Raw genomic sequence first — 17,813 nt, 5'->3', positions numbered from 1 at the left:
GTCTTCTCCCATGAGCCTGTGCACACCACTGCACCCTGTGCAATGATGGTGAGGGATGGAGGTTTTGCTGTTGCAGAGTAGAGTCAACCCACAATTGTGTGACTGTATGTTGTTGGTACTGCAGGCACAGCACCACCAAGCAACGGGAGTTGTGCTGCATCACAGACATGTGATGATGGACCTGATGTAGCACTGGAGGATGTGCAGGCTTTCAAGAGAGCTCAGCAGAACTCAGCATGCTGGGGACATGCTGGGCTCTGAGCTCTTCTGAAAATCTGGCTCTTTCAGCTGGTTAGCGTTTGGAATCCAGTTCGCCTTGCATGGATAGGGTCAAGCAGGATGCGTCACAATTGTTTCTCTGACCCATGGCCGATTGCCTGAGAAGTGGCTTGCTTCTGCAGTGGCTGTAGTGGGCTACATTTCACAGTGCCACAAGCATGCTGGAGACAACACTCCACAAATGATCCCTACGCAACCCCACACAGCTGTTCTCTGCAACCATCCTGGCCAGCACTTGACATTCACGTCTGGGAATCGGGAACTTCTCATTCAGCATGGAGCACCACCTCACCTTCTTCTCAGATAATGTGCTGCAGATAGGGATGGCTCACTTGCATCCCTGGTAAGGTTTCCAAGAGACTCTCAGCCCTGTGGTTCAGTATGACCCTTTCACACACTTGCACCTCACCCTATGCAGAACAAATCATTAAGGATGGATTTGTTATGAGGGACTCACCAGCTAGAATCGTAGAATCCTAGGGATGGAGGAGACCGCAGGAGGTCATTGAGTGCAGCCCCCAGCCCAAAGCAAGACCAATCCCAACTAACTCATCCCAGCCAGGGCTTTGTCAAGCCAGGACTTAAAAACCTCTGGGGATGGAGATTCCACCACCTCCCTAGGTAACCCATTCCAGTGCTTCACCACCCTCTGAATCAAATAGTTTTCCTGATATCCAACCTAGACCTCTCCCAATGTAACTTGAGACCATTGCTCCTCGTTCTGCCATCTGCCCTCACTGAGAACAGCCTCTTTCCATCCTCTTTGGAACCTCCCTTTAGGAAGTTGAAGGCTGCTATCAAATCCCACCTCACTCATCTCTTCTGCAGACTAAATAAGCCCAAATCCCTCAGGGTACGTCTACACTGCATCCCTAGTTCGAACTAGGGATGCAAATGGAGACAACCGAAGTAGTTAATGAAGCGGGGATTTAAATATCCCGCGCTCCATTAACATGATCTCGCCGGCGCGCTAGTTCGAATCATTCCTTCAAAGTAGGAATAAGAGCCTCCGGAAAAGGGCACTTTTTCCGGAGGATCGGGGCCAGTCTAGACGCTCTTTTCCGGCTTTTTTCAAAGCCGGAAAAAAGCGGCGGACATTTTTATTTAAATGCCGCGGGGGATATTTAAATCCCCCGCGGATTTCCCTACGACGACTAGTGAAATTTACATGCCCCTTCCGGAAAAGGGGCCAGTGTAGACGTAGCCGATGGGTTTATGAAGGGGATGGTTTGATGAGATAACATGATCTTGGTAACTAATTGACCATTCATTATCAGTGGGAAATAGGTCAATGGAGGGATGATAGGAGTTACTATAGAGAACTTTCTGGGTGTCTGGCTGGTGAGTCTTGCCCACATGCTCAGGGTTTAGCTGATCGCCATATTTGGGGTCGGGAAGGAATTTTCCTCCAGGGTAGATTGGCAGAGGCCCTGGAGGTTTTTCACCTTCCTCTGTAGCATGGGGTACAGATCACAGCTGGAGGATTTTCTGCATCTTGTGGTCTTCAAAGTATTTGAAGGCTTCAATATCTGAGATATAGGTGAGAGGAGATATAGGTGAGAGGATTATTCTAGGAGGGGTGGGTGAGATTCTGTGGCCTGTACTGTGCAGGGGGTCAGACTAGATGATCATAATGGTCCCTTCTGACCTTAAAGTCTATGAGTCTATGAGTCTCTCCTCGTAGGTTATGTGCTCCAGACCCCTAATCATTTTGGTTGCCCTCCACAACTTGACCATCTAGTCATGAGCTAGATTCAATGACTCATTTCATGGGCTATTTCCATCTGTAATGAGGAAATTCCCTGGAAATGTAGGGCAGGGGAACTCTCTGTCTGGTGAATGTTGGTGGGATTTGGTTCTAGACTTCATTGGTGGTGTCAGTCTGGGGTGCATGTAAGTTCTCTCTGTGTGCTGTCCCAGCTCTGAGCAGATGATTTCCTCAGCAGACTGTGATAGAACTTCCCAGAAAAACCAGTCTCGTTTGGTGGCAAAGGTGCATGGCTGGATTTATTATCAACAAAGCACTGGATTAGCACCTCTTCTCAGTAGTTACAGGTACACTAACATATGTATGCCCGTCACACTGGATTAGCTCAGTCAGCTTCATGACTGTTTGCTGCCCCTTAGGCCAGACAAAGAGATAAGATGAGGGACCTCCAAATGTATAGACTGAGTCAAACAATCTTGGCTAAACAACTGGTATACCGACCTCCATGTTTCATTACACGTTTTTCCCCTCGCATTGTTCCTTTTCAGAGAACACATTCCTATTTGTCACATCTGTCTGACGTTTCAGACAAAATATCTGTTCATCTCTTCTGTCAAACCATCTTCTCCTGTGCTAGGTTGTGGTGTACTTGTGGGAGCCTGCTGGAATGTGTTTACATATGTGGTGTGTTTTAGCAATGCTAGCAATACCCAGGAAACGTCCATATACTGAACTTACAGGCATTTTCTTTAACACATGCCCTGACTTTGGTGCATAATTAAGGCCTCGGGTCTTGCACCATGCCTGATGCTCTAGGGCAGGGCTACTCAACTTTGGAAGCCTTGGGGGGCACAATGATACTCAGCATGTGACAAGGGTCACAACTTAAGTATGGTTGCATATACATGCAAATATATATACCAATATATGCAAATAGCTTCAAGGAACATGGTCCTGTTGCTGGTTTGTTTTCTTTAATGCAGTGACAGTCTTTTGACAAAGAAGTCACATTGGTTTTCCATTTATCTCTGCAAAAGCGAATTCCATATCCCAAACAGGATTGAAAACCTGGTGTTCATACAACAGGCATTTCTTCTTTGTTGCCATTTTTAATGCTTCTTATTGAAAAGAAAATTGTATACCAGTGTTTGGGGTGTTTAGCTTGAAGCTTCAGGTTGTGCGTTTCTTGGAGTGATTTTACTGTAAAAAGTAAAGTTTCCAAGCCAAAGCACTCCGACCTGTGGCAGGCAGAAAGCTGGGCAAGTCAGGCTGGACATTAGAGCCAAAAAAAGACAGCTGCCCAGGAGCCCCGTCCTGGATTTCCAGTGGGAGTCCGTTGCTCCGTGGAGGATGGAGGCAGGGCTGCTCGGCCATGGGTCTGGACCCAAACATGGCCAGTGTGAGCCAGTCAGCACCTCTCAGGCTCTGCCCACAAGGCTAAGTATCCAGCATTTCCCACAATGCCCTGGCACTCCAGGCACTTCCTCCCTGGGGGCAAGAACCGCTGAAACCTTCTACCTGTCTATTCCAGCCAGCCCATCCACTTGTGTCTTTCAATGCTCAACCCGCCTGGGAGATGCCTTGCCACTGTAGAATGTGTTCCCAGTGGAGGCCATGTTTAAAGGATCCTACCCACAGGCTGCATATTGACCCAAACCACACCATGGGCCGCGTGTTGAGTAGCTCTGCTCTAGGGTCTCTCTGCTATATGCAGGCCTCTGTCTTTTTCAGAAGGTTGAAAAAGCTACTGGGGGGAAGCTGTTCTAGATTTGATTTTAACATATAGGGAGGAACTGGTTAAGAATTTGAAAGTGGAAGGCAGCTTGGGTGAAAGTGATCATGAAATCGCAGAGTTCAGGATTCTAAGGAATGGTAGAAGGGAGAACAGCAAAATAGAGACAATGGATTTCAGGAAGGCAGATTTTGGTAAGCTCAAAGAGCTGGTAGGTAAGGTCCCATGGAAAGCAAGACTAAGGGGAAAAACAACTGAAGGGAGTTGGCAGTTTTTCAAAGGTACATTATTAAGGGCCCAAAAGCAAGCTATTCTGCTGCGCAGGAAAGATAAAAAGTGTGGCAAAAGACCGCCTTGGCTTAACCAAGAGATCTTGCATGATCTAAAAATAAAAAGGAGTCATAAAAAGTGGAAAGTAGGACAAATTACAAAGGACGAATATAAGCAAACAATACGGCTATGTCTACACTCGCAGCTTCTTGCACAAGAACATCTTGCGCAAGTGTTCCTGTGCAAGAACTCTTGCGCAAGAAAATGTTCACACTACCATGTGCGAGCTGTGCTTTTGAGCAAGAGTGCCCATGGCAGTGTGGACGCTTTCTTGCGCAAGAAATCCCTGCTGAGTGTCCACACTGCCCTCTTGCGTAAGAGCTCTTGCGCAAGAGGGCTTACAACTGTCAAAAAAGAGCATAGCTCTTACGCAAGGAGCCCTCTCTTACCACGCTGTACTGTAAATTTACTTGCGCAAGAGCAGGTGGGCAGTGTGGATGCTCTGCAGATTCTTGTGCAAGAACGGCTGTACTTGCGCAAGAAGCTGTGAGTATAGACATAGCCTACAGGTACGCAGGGGCAAGATTAGAAAGGCTAAGGCACAAAACGAGCTCAAACTAGCTACAGACATAAAGGGAAACAAAAAGACATTTTATAAATATATTAGAAGTAAGAGGAAGACCAAGGACAGGGTAGGCCCATTGCTCAGTGAGGATCTCAGTGAAACAGTAACAGGAAACTTGGAAATGGCAGAGATGCTTAATGACTTCTTTGTTTCAGTCTTCACCAAGAAGTCTAATGAAGGAATGTCTAATGTAGTGAATGCTAGCGGGAAGGGGGTAGGTTTAGAAGATAAAATAAAACAAGAACAAGTTAAAAATCACTTAGAAAAGTTAGATGTCTGCAAGTCACCAGGGCCTGATGAAATGCATCCTAGAATACTTGAGGAGCTGATAGAGGAGGTATCTGATCCTTTAGCTATCATCTTAGAAAAATCACGGAAGACTGGAGAGATTCCAGAAGACTGGCAAAGGGCAAATATAGTGCCCATCTATAAAAAGAGAAATAAGAACAACCCAGGAAACTACAGATCAGTCAGTTTAACTTCTGTGCCAGGAAAGATAATGGAACAAGTAATTAAGGAATTCATCTGCAGACACCTGTAAGATAATAAGGTGATAGGCAACAACCAGCATGGATTTGTAAAGAACAAATCATGTCAAACCAATCTGATAGCTTTCTTTGATAGGATAACGAGTCTTGTGGATAAGGGAGAAATGGTGGATTTGGTATACCTAGACTTTAGTAAGGCATTTGATATGGTCTCGCATGATATTCTTATCATTAAACTAGGCAAATACAACTTAGATGGGGCTACTATAAGGTGGGTGCATAACTGTCTGGATAACCGTTCTCAGAAAGTAGTTATTAACAGTTCACAATCCTGCTGGAATGGCATAACAAGTGGGGTTCCTCAGGGGTCTGTTTTGGGACCGGTTCTGTTCAATATCTTCATCAACAATTTAGATATTGGCATAGAGAGTATACTTATTAAGTTTGCAGATGATACAAAGTTGGGAGGAGTTGCAACTGCTTTGGAGGATAGAGTCATAACTCACAATGATCTGGACAATCTGGAGAAATGGTCTGAGGTAAATAGGATGAAGTTTAATAAGGACAACTGCAAAGAACTCCACTTAGGAAGGAACAATCAGTCTCACACACACAGAATGGGAAGCAACTGTCTAGGAAGGAGTACTGCAGAAAGGGATCTAGGGGTCACAGTGGATGACAAGCTGAATATGAATCTACAGTGTGACGCTGTTGCAAAAAAAGCAAACATGATTCTGGGATGCATTAACAGTTGTGAACAAGACACGAGAAGTCATTCTTCTGCTCTACTCTGCACTGATTAGGCGTTAGTTGGAATATTGTGTCCAGTTCTGGGCACCACATTTCAAGAAAGATGTGGAGAAATTGGAGAAGGTCCAGAGAAGAACAACGAGAATGATTAAAGGTCTAGAGAAGATGACCTATGAAGGAAGACTGAAAGAATTGGGCTTGTTTAGTTTGGAAAGGAGAAGACTGAGAGGGAACATGATAGTGTCACAAGGAGGAGGGAGAAAATTTGTTCTCTGTGGCCTCTGAGGATAGCATAAGAAGCAATGGGATTAAACTACAGCAAGGGAGGTTTAGGTTGGACATTAGGAAAAACTTCCTAACTGTCAGGGTGGTGAAACACTGGAATAAGTTGCCTAGGGAGGTTGTGGAAGCTCCATCTCTGGAGATATTTAAGAGCAGGTTAGATAGACATCTATCAGGGATGGTCTAGACAGTACTGAGTCCTGCCATGAGGGCAGGGGACTGGACTCGATGACTTCTCGAGGTCCCTTCCAGTTCTAGTGTTCTATGATTCTGTGATTCTCTCCTCACCCCCACTCTTCCACTCATCCTTCCTGATAGCTGAGCAGATTTGCATTTTCAACCCAAGCAAAAGCTAAGAAATCTTGTTCCCTACTGAGCCCCTCATGCTGCCTGTCAAAATAATTGTTGCTGGTGATTTTTGACGCCTCTCTTGTTAAAACTTCACCATCTGTTCCCTTCCTGGCAGAAGCAAGCCCTGGGCTTGGGGAGGGATGTTCTATAACAGTGTTCCTCAATTTTTCTTTATAAAGTACCCCTTTTAAAAAAAATCATAAGTACCGCCAGTACGTACAGTTTTCAGACACACAATTTTTTTTTCTACTATTGCAACACATTTGTTTAAACAACTTAATCATAGCCGGGTGGGTGATGAAATTTTGGGGTGTAAAAAGTACAAAAATAATAAAGCGCTATAAAACTTAAAACAAAAATTCAGTTTTCTTCAAGTTTCAGTTGTGTTGATGTAGCCCCCAGACTTCTCTCCAGTACCCCTAAGGGTACTCGTACCATTGGTTGAAAAACACTGTTCTATAAATCCAGCCCATCACATTTCCTCCTCTATGACTGCTGTTCTGATCATCCACCATAGCTCACGTGCCCCCTCCTCCTCCCAATGCAACCCCATCTTCTTTGCTCACCTTTGACTCCAGGATTGAAACACTTATCCCCTCAGCACCAGCCCTGGTGCCCTGTCTGTTATCCATCTTTCAGAGCGCTTGTTTGCACTCACTAGCTGCCTTTTCTTTTCCTTCTGCTTCTAGTCCAGAGTGTGTGGCTGGGACTGCAGCAGTATGCCAATTTCTTGAAGATAATTGTTTAATTAAAACCAGACAGGCCTGGCCTCCTGCTGACATCACACTGTTGGTGACACTCATGACAATGGGAACGTTGGCTCTTATGAGAGTTGGCTCCCTGTGAAGGAGGAGATGGCTCTGGGCACAGCCCTAATTGTGCCAGTTTCTGCCTTATAAGTCCCGTAGCCTTTGACAAGGCTTGCCAAAGCCTGAGCAAGGTTGCCCCCAGCAGGCTCACAGCCATGTTCACCATGACCTCCTGCTCACTTGGGTCGAGTCAGCATTGGTGTGTCACTTTCCTTCCTCACCCCGCTTTCTTCCTTTTCCTGAAAGAACCTTCACTTCATTTGCAGGAGTGAAGCTTTCCGTCAGGGGTGGAGGCACTGACCCGTGGAAAAATCAGTCAGGGCCTACACACAAGTGAGAAGCAAAACAAACAAACAAACTCCAGCCCTCACTGATGGAGAAAGACACGCCCCACATTCCCCCTGCCCACCAGAGACTAGAGGGTCCCAGCCTAGTAGATTGTTGTGTGCACCAGGCCTGTGGTGGGGCAGCAGGGAGGCTGGAGCACCAACACAGTCTCTCCAATGCTTGGGTGGCTCTGAGCTCCAGGGCCAGATCCAGGCAACCCGACAGCTGCATCTGGCCCCTGGGCAGGGCTGGATTACCCAATAGGCAGACTAAACACATGCTTAGGGCACCAGCAAAGCAGGGGCACCAAAAAAAAAAAAGAGAGAGATTTTACGGTATAGTATTGTTTTTATTTTGAACGACATATGGGGGGCACCATAATCTTTTCGGTGCTTAAGGCCTCTAAAGGTCTTAATCCAGCCCCGCCCCTGGGCCTAAGGTTCCCCACCCCTGCCTTTGGGCTAGATTGTGCCCTACAGGGGAGTGGTAGGACCATGCAGCATCTGAGATCCGGAGAAGGAAATCAGTGCAGATTCCTGCTGCACTGACTGAACAAGCATATTGCGCTGGCAGCTAATCTGAATACTGGCCTCAGGCCTGATCTAGAGCAGAGAATCCAGGCCTTTGCCTTCAGTGGGGATTGACAACAAATGTCCCATTTAGTTCCCCTTATGATTTTTTATTTATTTCTTGTGATGCGGACACTTGTCACTGGGATCTGGGATGACAAACCACCCAACACATTTAACATGCACAACCAAACAACTAGTCAGAATTAGCCTGGATAGATTCCAACCATCAACCTACATTTTAAGGAAAGGTTCTCCTATTAACAATCCTTTACCCATCTTCATACCTTACTAAGGATGCATGAAAAAAGGGCTGAATAATGTGTTACCTACCTTCTCCCTGCCCCTACCCTACCACAGGTTTGTTCCATCCACATGTTACAACCTGCCTCATCTATAAAGGCCTCACACAATGATCCTGCTGGGGTCATCCCTGGGTGAAAAAGTGATGAAAAGGAATAAAGTGTCCTTCCTTGTCACTGCCAGGATTAAAAGGGGAAAAAAATCTGCCTCCCCTTAAATCTGCGTCAGGCAAAATGGAGGACAATTCATCACATTGTGTTGGTAGAGAGTGAAACAGGCAATCGCGATTTGCTCTCAGAGAGGAACTGCTATTTAAAGAGCTCACAGAAGTGCCCATCAAATCCCTTTATTCAAGTCCTCAAGTCAAACCAGGGCGAGCTCAATAATTCATAGGCAGGATCAGCGCTTGTCATTATGTCGAAACTGATTACCGCGCACACCTGTAATTAGATATAATGGGTGTAATTTCCAGTCTCACTGAGATATTTATGGCAGGAAGTTGCTTAAAGGTATTTTCTCTCTAGGCTGAGCCTTTTGAGTTTTGGTTTGACAAGTACTTCAAAAGGAGACAAGTAATTCTGAGATTTCCTGTTAGTGAAATGAAGGAACAGCATTTTCAGAAAAAAATAATGTAGATGCCTCTTAGTTTAGAACCTATTTACTATAGGTGATTTCAGTTGTGGAGTGGTGTGTCTGGTCTGGGGGACAAGTACCGCTGCAACCCCTACCCCCAATCTCACTTTTGCCCACTGAAGCAATGCCTCCTGGGAGACTGGGCTAGTGTGATGTTTGGGGGCTGATCCAGACAAATAAGAGTGAACTGCCCTGTCACCTTGGGTGCTTCTGTGTTGGGCACTTTGGTTCAGAGCCCTGTCATATCAACAGCTCACATAGAAGATGCAGCCCTTACCCTACCTTCTACCAGCCTGGGTGACTCCTGGCAGAGTGGCAGTCCTGAGCCTATCCAAAACCTTGCAGTGTTCAACCCCCTCACTGTGGCACTCTTAGGGTATGTCTACACTAGGCCCCTAGTTAAATATCCTGGGCTTCATTTGCAACTTCGAATGCCTACATTAGCCTCCCTAGTTCGAACTAGGGGGCTAGTGTAGACATACCCTTAGTCTTGTCAACCTTGCTGCACTTTTAAAGAGGCTGTGTGCAGCACCTGCTAGGGAGTTTGGCTGAGGATTTTGCCTCACAATACTGAGATGGCTGGATGATAAAACAAGTTTAAATTTGTTAAGAACAGATATTGAAGTGATACAAAGTAGGAGGAGTTGGGATAGAAATAGTTACAAACAAACAAAGGTGTAATAAGCTTCAAAGACTAAAACCTAACTTAGCAAACTAGAATCTTTTGTTCAGAGTGGTTGTTCTCACTCTGGGGCCACGTCTACACTGGCCCCTTTTCCGGAAGGGGCATGTTTATTTCATGAGTTGCAATAGGGAAATGCGCGGGGGATTTAAATATCCCCCGCGGCATTTAAATAAAAATGTCCGCCGCTTTTTTCCGGCTTTTAGAAAAGCCGGAAAAAAGCGGCGGACATTTTTATTTAAATGCCGCGGGGGATATTTAAATCCCCCGCGCATTTCCCTATTGCGACTCGTGAAATTAACATGCCCCTTCCGGAAAAGGGGCCAGTGTAGACGAGCCCCAGTTGTTTTTCCAACCCGAGTAGTCAGTTCTTAGCCAGGACCTAACACAGAGCTCGAAGCACCATGTTTTTGTTTGTTGTTTTCCCTGTCAGCCAAAGGAGACCAAAATGACATTTTCTCCCGGCTTATATCATCAACATGTATCTTTGTTTTCAACAGCTTGCTGAGTCCAGCAGGAAATGATGCCATGTTCATTTTTTGCACTCTCTCTCTCCCAGTCCTGATAGGTCACTGGTTATCTCCCCCATTCCCTAGTTCGATGGCTTTGTTTACCTTATATGTAAATGTACTTTTATTCTGTATCTTTGCTCAACTTACATCGGAGAGGCATTCAAGCAGGCAGGACCTCTTTCCTTTGTCTGTAGTGGAGAGATTTAAGCCGCTCCTGCCAACCACATTTTAAGAACATATTTCCAGCACATATTTATAACTTTTCATATATCACCCATATATAACCAGCACACCATAATATTAATGACCAGTGTGCCTAGGTTACTCTAGGTGACACCATTTAGATATAGATTATGGCAACAGAGAGCTAGGGTGATACACTAAGCTGAGGCCAGCTGAGACTCATTGCAAGTTATCAAGCAGTAAGCCCTCTGGCAATGGGATGCTATTACAGACAGTCAGGAATTACCTGTGTAACCAGAAGTACTTCCTTCCAGAAATAAGCTTACAGCATTGTAAGAGTCTTCATGTTGCTCATAGTGGAAAGATTGTTGCCTATTCTATGTAGGAGCCAACAAGCAGCATCACTGTATCTGAACAACCCTTAAAGAAAGGTTACGAGAGAGATAACTGTGATTAGGGTTTATGTGCACAAAACAAGAAATACATTAACAAGTGGAGGACAGTTATAAGTTTCAGGCAGTGGTTGTGGTTTCCAAAGGAGCAGTTGATAATTTCAGGATGTGAGGATAACTGTTCAAGGAAACGGGTGGCTTTACATCCTTCCTCTGCCACTACTCTACTGATGAAAAGTGAAAGTAGAAAGAATGCTCCATAAGGACAGCAGTATTTCATAATCCATGCTAAAAATATGCCATTCATTTAAATGATAGTGCCTACCCAGAGAGAAGCTGAATGCTGTATATAAATAGCAGTCGGAATATGGGGGTGGAGTGTCAGAAATCACATCAACTCAGTGCTGCTGAAAATACATTTGCTTCATCCCAGCACTGACACTCTGCCAGAAATCTCTTCCTGCTTCACAGCCCTGGTACTAGATTGACTGAGACCCAAAATCTAGGTGGTTGTATGTTTTCTGCTTCTTAGGTTTAGGTGCATGATGGGAAAAGATTGACTCATGGTATCTCTTTGTTCCACAGCTTTTGAACTACCTGGGCCATTCCTAACTTGTTAATTCCTGTCTCCCTTAGTCTTATGATCTATCTGTCTGTCTGTCTGCCTATCTATTTGGCTATATCTATACTGAAGGGTTTTTTTCAGAAAAAGATATGCAAATTGCAATTCGCAATTGCGTATCTTTTTCCACTTTTTTATGGAAGAGGCTTTCCCAACATTTGGCCCATCATACAATGAGGAATACAGGGATGCTGAAATAATGTGTCTGCTTTTTTGGAAACTGTTCAGAAAAAGTGGAAGCATTCTTTGGATGCAGCAGAGCTTTTCTGGGATAACTCTGGTATCCCAGAAAAGCTCCATAATTGAGACATAGCCTAAATCTAATCTAATCTATCTATGGGTATGTCTAGACTGCACGCCTTTTTCGACAGAGGCTTTGTCGACAGATACTGTCGACAAAGCCTCTGTTGAAAAAGAGCATCTAGACCAGTGTTTCTCAAACTTTTTTTGCTCATGTTGCCCTTCTGAGCCTCGTTTACCTCTGTGGCCCCCTCACAGCCGCTGCTAGTTGGAAAAAAAGGTACATAATTTACCTAATGTTCTGTTTTTTCGATGTGGCCCCCTAGAGGTAGGGCGTGGCCCCTGGGGAGGCATATGGCCCACGGTTGAGAACCACTGGTCTAGACTACAACCAGTACTGTCAACAAACCAAGTCGCTTTTTTGAAAGAGAGTTTAGACGCTCTCTTTCAAAAAAGCACAGTTTGCATGCAATAGCTCCTTTTTTCAAGAGTACTATCAAAAAAAGGCATTATTCCTCGTAGAATGAGGTTTACTGCCGTCGACAAAACTGCTGCGTTCTGTCAACTTACTGTCGACAGAACATGGTGATAGTGTAGACGCAGGTATAGTTTTGTCGACAAAAGCCCACTTTTGTCGACAAAACCCTGTAGTCCAGACACACCCTATCTATCTATCTATCTATCTATCTATCTATCTATCTATCTATCTATCTATCTATCTATCTATCTATCTATCTATCATCATTATAATCAAATCTTAGGATTGGAAGGGACTTGGTTTGAGCTCAGGAGTGCATGTAAAAATGGTAAGAATTTGTTTATTTTGTAAAATGATGATGGGAGACTATATCTTGGGAGCCCCTTGCTCTAAAGTCCCTAGGTTTGTATCACTAGCATTACCTTGCACCCATATGATGCACTGAAAAATAGAAGACAAAGTAACTATGAGGATTGTAGAGCACTTAGAAAAAATACTTCTTAAACAGAAAGCATTGCTCAACATTCACTACATCAGAGTTAGTGCTCTGCTATCACATGGTATTCTGAGAAGAATCATGGACTCAGAAGATGGAAAGGGACCTCAGAAGATCATCAAGTCCAGGCTTCTGCACTCTTGGCAGGAATAAGCAAAACCACTGATAGGTGTTTTTCTAATCTGCCCTTAAAAATCTCCAGCGATGAAGATTCCACAACTTCCCTAGGCAATTTAATCACCCTGGGTATGTCTACACTACAAAGTTAATTTGAACTAACAGACGTTAGTTCGAATTAACTTTGATAGGCGCTACACATACAAACCGCAAGTTCAAACTTAATTCGAACTAACGGAGCGCTTAATTCGAACTAGGTAAACCTTATTCTACAAGGACTAACGCCTAGTTCGAATTAAGTAGTTTGAATTAAGGGCTGTGTGACCACTTAATTCAAACTAGTGGGAGGCTAGCCCTCCCCAGCTTTCCTTGATGGCCACTCTGGGCACCACAAGGAAAACTCTTCTGCCCCCTTCTGGCCCTGGAGCCCTTAAAGGGGCACGGTCTGGCTACAGTGCCCGTGCCAGGTGCAAGTCTGCCAGCACCCAGCCAGCAGACCCTGCACCTGGCACAGCATGAACCAGCCACCCGTTGCCACCCAGCCCTCCGCCTCTTCCCGGGGCCAGGCTGGCGGCTCCCAGGAGCCTGCCCGGGGCCACAAGAGGCGGGCGCCCGCCTGGTTTAGTGCGGCCATCGTGGACCTCATCCACGACCTCCGCACTAGGCACAGGAAAGTGGCCATCTAGGGCAGGATAGCTGCCAGCCTGGCCACCCAGGAGCAGGTTTGCATGAAAATCAAGGTGGTCCAGTGAGACCCCCGACCCTGAGCCCTGAGCTTAGAACGGCCGTACTGGGTCAGACCAAAGGTCCATCTAGCCCAGTAGCCTGTCTGCCGACAGCGGCCAACCCTAGGGACCTTGGAGGGGATGGACCGAAGACAATGACCAAGCCATTTGTCTCATGCCATCCATCTCCAGACTTCCAAAACAGAGGCCAGGGACACCATTTCTATCCCCTGGCTAATACCACTCCATGGACCCAGCCTCCATGAATTTATCTAACTTCTCTTTAAACTCTGTTCTAGTTCTAGCCTTCACAGCCTCCTGCAGCAAGGAGTTCCACAGGTTGACTATTTGCTTTGTAAAGAAGAACTTTCTGTTATTAGTTTGAAGCCTGCTACCCATTCATTTCATTTGGTGTCCTCTAGTCCTTCTATTATGGGAACTAATGAAGAACTTTTCTTTATGCACCCTTTCCACACCACTCATGATTTTATAGACCTCTATCATATCCCCCCTCAGTCTCCTCTTTTCTAAGCTGAAAAGTCCCAGTCTCTTTAGCCTCTCTTCATATGGGACCTGTTCCAAACCTCCATATCCACATTTTTCCAGAATTGTGGTACCCAGAACTGGACATAATACTCCATGTGAGGTTTAATCTGCATGGATTAGAGCAGAATTACTTCTCATGCCTTGCTTACAACACCCCTGCAAATACATCCCAGAATGCTCTTTACTTTCTTTGCAATTATGTTATACTGTTACACCATTGCTACTGAGCTGGATGTTTCCTGAACAAGAAGGACACAACTAAAGCAACACTTGCTTCCACTCCATCAGAATCACCAAGCAAGGATACTGACTTGTTCACAGAATCAGTAATGGGAAGGGCCACTGACAGGGGGACATAGGAGGAATTGCCACAGGGCTCAGCAATGTAGAAGCGGTGGTAGTAGCCAGAGTCCTGGGCTCCTTTAATTTGTTTCTGAAGCACAGCGCTGTGCACTCCGGGGCTCTGAAGGCTTGGGGGGTGGGCTGGCACTGTGGTCTGGGCTGCACCGCGGGCTGGCGGTGGTCTGGGCTGTACCATGGGATTTAAATAATCGCCGCTTCTTTTACATCAAAATGGCCACTGTGCAGTGCCGATCAGCTGTTTGGCAGCGCAGCAGGGCAGTCTGGACGCACCACAGTTGACAATGGAAACCTTTGTTGACCGCTCCGGTAAACCTCATTTCACCAGGCATTTAAATCGCCACTTCATTTTCCTATGTCTAGTAAACTCATCTACATGGCTCCGATGATGGAGCCATGTAGTCTAGACATACCCATGTAGACGGAGGCCTTCCCAGTCCTGGGCTGTTAACCTGGCCCCTTTCACCAGCTCTAACCACCATTAAATATCGTAAAGGAAACGTACTCTGCCACTGCATATAACACTGAATATCAGCAGCAAGGTAAAGTGTCTTTTCAGGCCCAGATGAAAGTATAACAAACCAGAGAGCATAAAACTTTAAAACTGCTTTAAAACTGCTTACAGTCTAATGTCCCAGGACTGCTTCTGATTGGGAGGGGTGGTAGGATCTTGGGAAGGCGGATCTTGGCCACAGTGTTGGTGGAGCTTGTTAGGAAATTATTTTCTGCTCCCATGACTGTTTTTGGGGAAAATAAATGTTTTTATTTTTAATCAAAAACTTTCTTCCAACTTTTTTTGACAAGGTCATTGAAAAGTTGAAAACTGAAAAGTTGGTAGCTAAAATAATTTGTTTTTTGATGAAAAAAGTGTCAAAAACAAACATTTGCATTTTAACCAAACCAGAGCACCATGTTTCATTAAAAAAATGTTTCAAAGGAAATATGTCCATTTGCACAGAGCAAGGAGTTGCTCCACACTAGTGTTACCTACACTGGGAGCCAGTTGGAAGCAGGGACCCCATTCCAACCCTTCCTCTCAGAAGAGAGGGTCACTGCTCTCATCCATTGGTCAGTTCCCATACAGACAGGCTTCATTGCAGTCATTCCTAGGCCTGGCACTTTGGTCACCGCTGGGACATGCTGGAGCTCCGTCACTCTGCTCAGTCCTGCATAATCTGCGGCTAATGATAACTATTAGATGCCCTCCCTTTGGATTTTAGGCAGACAGGCCATGCTGCTGTGGGGACTGGTGGGGTTTAAGTCAGAGCTAATCAAGGCCAGAAAACAAATAGGAAGAAGTCAAACTGTAAGCCACAGCAGATGAAGAACACTAGGATAATGAGAAAAGTGCCTGAGTGGGACAAAGTGGAATTCAATGGAATATGGGAAGATCGACAAAAGCAAGCTCAAGTGTCTGTGCTGTTGACTACAGAAATCACAGCGAGGGGCCAGGTGCCAGCTGCAGGGCTATTGCTCTTATATAATTTCATTGTGCCTGTCTCCTTCCAAAGTTGCAGGGCAAACCCTTTCTTTATTCCTGTGTGCCCTAATGGCCACAGCCTCCTGCTCTCTCCCTCCCACTGTTGCTTTAGCCCTGCTCACTTTTATAGCTAATCATAGCTTCTATTTAAATGCTAATCGGTCTCAGCAGAGGGCCTGTTTTACATACACTGTGTCTTTTGTGGTGCAATAAAGCTTAAGCTCTGAATGTTAAATACCCATTGAGACTGCATTAGACAACTTTCCCCTCTGGGGCTTTGTGGAGAGTGCAGGGAGCAGCAGGGAGATGATGGATTGCCTGCAAACCTGGAATCAAGACACAAGGATTATTCCCCTTTGGGATATTCCACTGGTGCTCTTTTGTGTCTCTCTCTGCAACTCACCCAGGGTATGTCTACACTACCACCCTAATTCGAACTAGGGTGGTTAATGTAGGCAACCGAAGTTGCAAATGAAGCCCGGAATTTGAATTTCCCGGGCTTCATTTGCATCTTGCCAGGCACCGCCATTTTTAAAGCCCCGCTAGTTCGGACCCCGTGCCCGCGGCTACACGCGGCACGGAGTAGGTAGTTCGGATTAGGCTTCCTATTCCGAACTACTGTTACTCCTCGTGGAACGAGGTGTACCGGTAGTTCGGAATAGGAAGCCTAATCCGAACTACCTACTCCGTGCCACGTGTAGCCGCGGGCACGGGGTCCGAACTAGCGGGGCTTTAAAAATGGCGACGCCCGGCAAGATGCAAATGAAGCCCGGGAAATTCAAATACCGGGCTTCATTTGCAACTTCGGTTGCCTACATTAACCACCCTAGTTCAAATTAGGGTGGTAGTGTAGACATACCCCCACTTCCTTCATCCCAGCCTCATCAGCTGGACCCTACAGTCAAGACTGCAGATCAAAGCCAATCAGAGTTCCTGATGATAGACTCTGCTCTTGCCCCCAATCAGCACGTGATCCATCAATTTTAGTGCTGCCATCAGTGGTTAGTTATCTTCGGGAATTTGGTCCCCCTCTGCCATGCTCACTGAGGGGAGGAGGCAGAAATTGATCAGCAGACCATGGATCCCGGTTTGAGAAACATTGAACTAGGAGTCTCTAGGTTTCATTGAATACAGGGCCTTCTTTCTTCTTGAAATTTCCCGCTGTGGGCTTTTTTGCAGGGCAGTGCTTGTATGCTGCCACTCTGGAGAGGTGAATACAAAACATTATTTCATTCCCTGGATGGCAGACCATACCCACATTTGCGGTGTTCCCTATAAGCTGGGCACCTGTGCTACATGGCCGCTCAGGAGAGATTCACATGCCACCCAGCTGATTAGCAGCGTGCCCACAGTTGGCAACAGGTGTTTCTATTGGTGGTGCACATTCCCACCTGCCTTGGTGCACACAACGAATGTACTCCGCACATGGCTGGAGAAGATGAGAGGGGACATGGTCCACGGACCATGCTGCTATGCCTAGCACACTAGCTTGTTCCTAGAACTGTCTTAAATGCTAGATGGAGACCCTACTCTGCAGTCCATACAGTAGAGTTGTGGAGTCTGTGGAAGGTTGTCATTACCAAAGAGCAGTGGTTTTCAGCCTGTGGTCTGCATTCCTTGGAGGGCCTGAAGACTGTCTCAGATTCCAAAGGGGCCTGCTCTTCCACTCAACATTTTTGAAGAGATTGCAAGTGAAAAAAAGGTTGAAAAAGTGTGGCCGATCAAGTGTTGTCTACTGATGTTTTTTAGCACTAAAACGTTTATTACTCGGGGGGGGGGGGGGGATTGGTTATGTGGCCACCTTACACCCAACGTTAGGTATTCCCACCAATGAAGATGGGTCTGGAAATGGGT

General features: G+C 45.8%; 1 protein-coding gene across 1 annotated transcript in view; it reads left to right on the top strand.

Moving 5' to 3' along the window:
• Positions 1-17,813, top strand: part of MGAT5B (alpha-1,6-mannosylglycoprotein 6-beta-N-acetylglucosaminyltransferase B) — a 260,018-nt gene that overhangs the window by 230,701 nt on the left and 11,504 nt on the right. The window lies entirely within an intron of this gene.

The sequence above is a fragment of the Pelodiscus sinensis genome, chromosome 20 (assembly GCF_049634645.1).
Source record: "Pelodiscus sinensis isolate JC-2024 chromosome 20, ASM4963464v1, whole genome shotgun sequence".
Taxonomy (NCBI): Eukaryota; Metazoa; Chordata; order Testudines; family Trionychidae; genus Pelodiscus; species Pelodiscus sinensis.
Note: the sequence above shows the minus strand (reverse complement) of the source record. Positions and strands in the feature narration are given on the sequence as shown.